Source organism: Lolium rigidum, chromosome 3 (genome assembly GCF_022539505.1).
Source record: "Lolium rigidum isolate FL_2022 chromosome 3, APGP_CSIRO_Lrig_0.1, whole genome shotgun sequence".
Classification (NCBI taxonomy): Eukaryota; Viridiplantae; Streptophyta; class Magnoliopsida; order Poales; family Poaceae; genus Lolium; species Lolium rigidum.
Window position 1 is genome coordinate 216,060,669 of NC_061510.1, and position 6,278 is coordinate 216,066,946.

The window sequence follows — 6,278 nt, forward strand, 5'->3', positions numbered from 1 at the left end:
GGTGTGCTGGAAAAAGGACCTCCAAGGGCTGGAAGACCAGATGCTAGGCTCAATCCAGATCAATCCCTGGCTTCAAGGGATTAAACGAACAAAGCCTAACATAAATAATTCGCTCCACCTCCCCCACCACCTTCAGGCAGCTACGGCGGACACCACTCCAATCATGGCGGGAGTAATCCGGCTCCCTCCAGAATTTCTCAGGGCAGCAACCACGCATGTCAGCGCGGCACCACAAAGATGAAAATTTTCCATGGTATTTTGTGTCTCCATGTCTTTGTTTGAGTAATGACTTGTTCATGGCAATTGTGAGATAGTTTGTGCTGGTTGCATACAAGTATATGTTATATTCTATGATGATCTTGTTGTACTAACATACTAGATCATGATAACGCGCGATGCTGCGCCCGTCCTTTTTCCACATATATACAACGACACAGAAGTAGGTTTACATGCACCATCCAAATTTCTACACCTTCATGCCTTGGTATAGATGGACTCGGTAGTTAAAAGATCAAATGATTTTAAATAAATGCCAAGTAATATAGGGTATCAATATAGAGAGAAGGTTTTGCTGATAAGCAGTCTCTTCAAGGTCCAAATGATCAACCCGAAAAACAGCAATTTAGAATGCAAGATACAATAGTGCATTCTACTCACACATCCAATGAAACAAGCTGTCCACCATATATGGTTCAAAATTGCAAGTCATGAAACTCAATATCAGAAATTGTTGTGTAAGTATGCAATCCGTTGCCTGCAGATAAATAATCTAAGAGGACATATAGTAACATGAAAAGATTCCAAACAACATAGGATTGCCAAACACAAAAGCTCAAGAGAACATACTAAAAAATTCAGGCAAATAAACCTTTATATATTCCACCCTCCTTGTACGACCCGGAAAAAGCATTAGTTGCAGCTTTTCATCAATCATCCATTGTAAAACACTAAAAACATACATGGGATTCAAGAGTAAAAAGAATAAATTGATCAGAGTTCAAAGTCGCTTTCTGTACCTATAGCTATGGACGAATTGAAAAAGAATTGTACTTTGTGTGAACAATCAAGCGACGGTCCAGGCATAGCTTATTGTCTCCATATCGTGGCACCATATAGACCTGCTAACAATATGATTGAAGGATAGGATTTGGAAATGTGAAAATCAACCAACAAAAGTATGGGATCAATGAAATGGACCTCAACCCAAAAGTTATCTTGATAAATTAGGTTCATATGTCAATTCATTAAATGGCAATGTAAATTTTAGTCACACATGTGTATGTGAGCTGCCTTGTGTACCTCACGATTTAAAATTCAAATAGGCGAAGCAGAGATAGACCACTAAATAAAAGAAAACCCACTTACCAATATGATTATTTACTGGGTTGACAAACATGACTTCATTACTGGTGAGACACTATGCAATGGGTCAGAAATCAAGTGCTTACCTCAATATAAATTCCCCGCGCCATAATCATGTCTTGACAGCTTCCTCTTTAGCATACGCTTCTTTTCCACCACTACCACATATGGGGGGAAGCAATTTTGTTATATAAAAGTTGCTGGAGTAAAAATAGGAAGAAAAGAATCAATAATAAACAAAGTGTTTGAGTTGATCCCATAGTAATTAGGAAATAATATCAGGCTGCAAGCAATATAAAAAATACAACTCTCGCAGAAGAAAGAATTTTGGGCATTGGTTCCTAGTACACATGTTTTATGCGGAATTTATCACTTATCAGCCAACGCGATAGCTGACGTGAGTAGCTATGCTAATTGGAAGAGTCACACTAATCAATATTCATTGTTACATTTACTAATATTTACTGCACACAATTAGCTGATGAACAATTTACATGATGACATGAGCAAATGCTTATTCTGAATATGATCATATACAGCTGGGGTTATGGAAGGACTTACTGTAACAGACGGTGGTCCTGCAAAATACTGTGATGATTCCCACCCCATATACCATCTACATGACAATAGGAGAAGGATAATAGATAATTGTGAGAATTTTATGATTACGATTTACGAATTTGATACTTTTTACGGCATGATCTAATAAAGTGAAAAAGGCAGCATATGTTTTCTCCGCAGCAGGCAGGCTATATTGTTTCATCATTTGAGAAGCAAGCACTTTCTTGCGTTCAGTAGAAGTATTCGTATAAAAAAAATACGGGTTCTTATTAGTGTCACCTTTCTTCTTTGGCTCTTCTCGCTCTTATGAGCTCCATCTGAAAGTGTTCGTCAGTTGGGCATACATAGAATCACATCAATAGCAAGAATAGGCATGTAAACAAAAGTTCCATGATAGTGAACAATGAGTTAAGACTCACTACATCTATATGGGCTAGCTGCCTCATCCTTCTTCGTTTTAAGCCTTTTCTCCTATCTTCACAGACTTCACCTAAGTAAAACTGCTCACACCAAACAAGTCATATTAAAACTTCATGGTAAACATCGCTGAAGCTGGATCAATGGAAAGACATTTGATAGCAGAAAATCCAAAGCAAAGGGAAGGAGGTGAATGAGACAGGATGGACCTACTTTGTGTCTTTGTTCAGGTTCTTAGAGTCGATAATTTGATCAGGGTACAATGCTGCTTGTTGTCAATCTCAGTGGGTCTTCCTGCTCGATCCTCCTCGCACCTCTTGGACAGCATAGGGAAGAAGCTGGGAGCCATCGCTTTTCTATGTACGGCCAAATAACTTATCTTCTAGCTACGTTTCATCTAAAGCGTACATATCCAGTATCCTCTAGTGGTGCAACTAAATTCCAAAGAGAGTAGCAACACTAACTTTTCAAAGAAGATCGGCATGGTCTTTAGAGGGATTCCTATCAATAAACGGTCATTGCAGTGGCACGCCAGAGCTCGAACATCTCTCATATAGTCTCATTTGTATTGCTCTACAGCTGCGGAGCTGCCTCATGTTTGCACAAACTTCTCCTTTCAGACCCAACTGGAACCAATCCACCATCAGAATGAGACACGCCTCAATATTCCAGACGAACATTAAAGATGTGATTGGTGCATTAGCTCGTTGTGGCGAGGCCGGCAGATTAGAATTGGTGCTTCACCTACATCAGCTCCTCACGGAAGCATGGAGCGCCATGAGGCCTGAGCCTAGTTGATGCATGCGCCTAATCCCAGATCATGCTTCTTCTGCCTACAGATCAAGAGAAAATTAAACACAAAGATCCAAACTGTTTGGATGATGATAGAGATAAGGTGGAGAAGCGCACATCGAGAGGCCGCAAAACCTAACGCCCCTGTTTACTTTACTAGATCATCTAGGTGTAGATCTAATGCCGGGTATTACTATGTCTGTAAACGAGTACTGGTACTGTGGGTTTACCTTGTCCCTGCGAGTAGGACGAAGCCGTCGAAAACGTCATGGTGGCGATGGCGACGATGACGGCGTGAGGTTGAGGGAGAGAGGTGGCGGCGGAGCTTCCCGTCGGCACTGCACTAACCCTAATCGGTGGGTCGTCTGGTGGGGCGAGTGGCAGCTCAGAGCAACCTCGTGATCTGTGCCACCGCCCCCACCACTGTATTTATAGTGCAGGCGACAGGGGCCCACCAACCAGCGAACGGTTGGGCGCCCCCGATCGGGCGCGGACGAGGTCAAGGGTCGTGCCGGAGCCGTTGGGCTCAGTGCGGTGGAGATCAATCCTAACATTCTCCCCTTGATCTCAACTTTTCTTTTAACTTTATACTTTCTCTTTATTCGTTTCATTTTGGATCAGTCCATAGGGCATGTTTCATCGTCACAGCTCTATTGCCGATAGAATCAGACATCCACAATACACTTCTCTGTTTTGAAACAAATTCTTTTACTTTTGGGCCTCTTATGATCCAGGATAGGTAAGACTTTCCCTTAAACCCATGCCGGCTACGTGCTCCTTGAACACGCTGGGTGGTAAGCCTTTCGTTAGCGGATCCGCAAGCATATCTTTTATCCTTATATGCTCGAGACTTATAGTTTGATCATGGACCTTGTGTTTCACAACATAATACTTAACCTCAATTGATTTCGTAGCTGTACTCGACTTGTTGTTGTGAGCATAAAATACTGCGAGTTCATTGTCGCAGTACATCTTTAGTGGTTTGTCAATACAATCTACCACTTTCAAGTCGGGTATGAATTTCTTTAACCATAATGCCTGCCCCGTGGCTTCATAACATGCTATAAATTCTGCATACATCGTGGATGATGCAACTATGGTCTGTTTGGAGCTTCTCCACGAAATAGCTCCCCCTGCGAGGGTGAATACATATCCAGATGTGGATTTTCTATCATCTTTATCCCCCGCAAAATCTGCATCTGAATACCCTCTTATTCTAGGGAATCAGATCTTCTGTATGTTAGCATGTAGTTCTTTGTGCCTTCTACATAACGCAATGCCTTCTTTACCATTTTCCAGTGTTCAAAACCTGGATTTTCTTGATATCTACCGAGTACTCCGGTGATAAATGCTAAGTCAGGGCGAGTGCACACTTGTGCATACTGTAGACTTCCAATAGCCGAAGCATATGGAACCGCTTTCATTTGATCGAGCTCGTATTGATTTTTGGGACTTTGATGTTTCCCAAAACTGTCGCCCTTGACTATAGGGGCAGGTGTGGCACTGCACTTATGCATATTATACTTACTTAGAATCTTTTCTAAATAAGACTTTTGCGATATTCCTAATACTCCATTGTTTCTATCTCGGTGAATTTCTATGCCCAAAACATATGACGTTTCACCAAGATCTTTCATGTCAAAATTTGAGGACAAGAACTTCTTTGTCTCTTGCAGTAGATTAACATCACTGCTGACAAGCAGAATATCATCCACATACAAGATTAGGAAAATATATTTCCCACTTTTAAACTTTGCATAAACGCAATTGTCCTCAATATTTTCTTTAAATCCAAATCTCTTAATTGTCTCATTGAACTTTAGATACCACTGTCTGCAGGCTTGCTTTAATCCATAAATGGATTTCTTTAGGCGGCATCCCATTTCTTCCTTGCCTTCCATGATAAAGCCCTTGGGTTGTTTCATGTAGACATTTTCTTCTAAATCCCTGTTTAGAAATGCCATCTTTACATCCATTTGATGCAACTCTAAATCAAAATGTGCAACTAGTGCCATGATGATTCTGAAGGAATCCTTACATGAGACCGGAGAAAATGTCTCATTGTAATCTATCCTTTCTCTTTGTGTAAATCCTTTTGCCTCTAGAGGTGGCTGTTGTTGCTCCCTTTCATGCTCAACAAATGGTTCATTCGGCTCCTGACGGACAGGTTCCGAATTTTCACTCATCGTTGTCATGGGTGGAGTTACAACATGCGCTTGTACCACAATCGCAGGGATCGTCGGTACAGGTGCACATGGTAGCGCAAAAAAAAAAATGGCTCCTGAGTCATCGGATTAGGTGCATGCACCCTCTTCTCCTCAAGATCAATTTTCCGAGCTACCATGCTCCCCCTCATCATTTTGTCTTCTAAGAAGACAACATGTCTCGTTTTCACAAACTTTGTGTATTTCTTTGGACAGTAGAAACGATAACCTTTTGACTTTTCAGGATAGCCAATAAAATGGCAGCTGACTGTTTTGGTATCTAACTTTGCGATATTTGGATTGAATACTTTGGCCTCAGCGAGGGCTCCCCCACACTTTCAGGTGGTTTAGAGAAGGCACTCTCCCTGTCCATAGCTCATACGGCGTTTTGGGCACCGATTTGCTTGGTACTCTATTTAGAATGTGAATAGCGATTTTTAACGCCTCAATCCACAATCCCAATGGTAGGGTGGAATAGCTCATCATACTGCGCACCATACCCATAAGGGTACGGTTGCGCCTTTCAGCTACCCCATTCTGCTGAGGTTCGCCCGGCATCGAGTACTGGGCGACTATTCCAGTCTCCTGTAGAAACCTTGCAAAAGGTCCGGGGACTTGGCCATATGGAGTATGTCGACCGTAGTACTCCCCTCCACGATCAGACCTGACTATCTTTATTCTTTTATCATGCTGATTTTCAACTTCAGCTTTGAATATTTTGAATTTATCCAACGCTTCTGTTCTTTCTTTTATTGGATAAATATAAACATATCGGGAGTAATCATTCGTGAATGTTATGAACGAATCATAGCCATCCACACTTTTCACAGGAAATGATCCACATATCTCGGTGTGAATTATTTCTAGTGTTGATGTGCATCGATTTGCACCCTTTTTAATCAACCTTTACAAATTTTCCTTTAATGCAATCGATGCACTGTT

At 41.5% G+C, this 6,278-nt stretch overlaps 2 long non-coding RNA genes across 2 annotated transcripts; both read right to left on the reverse strand.

Moving 5' to 3' along the window:
• Positions 1 to 853: 853 nt before the first annotated feature.
• On the reverse strand, positions 854 to 1,500 carry LOC124698972. The gene is made up of 2 exons (XR_007001191.1): positions 1,449 to 1,500; positions 854 to 1,118 (listed from the first exon to the last, which is right to left on the reverse strand). It is a non-coding gene; the product is annotated as an uncharacterized LOC124698972 (long non-coding RNA).
• A 421-nt stretch (positions 1,501 to 1,921) lies between these two features.
• LOC124698971 lies at positions 1,922 to 2,667 on the reverse strand. Its single transcript, XR_007001190.1, has 4 exons — positions 2,554 to 2,667; positions 2,343 to 2,423; positions 2,203 to 2,240; positions 1,922 to 1,978 (listed from the first exon to the last, which is right to left on the reverse strand). It is a non-coding gene; the product is annotated as an uncharacterized LOC124698971 (long non-coding RNA).
• Positions 2,668 to 6,278: the final 3,611 nt, after the last annotated feature.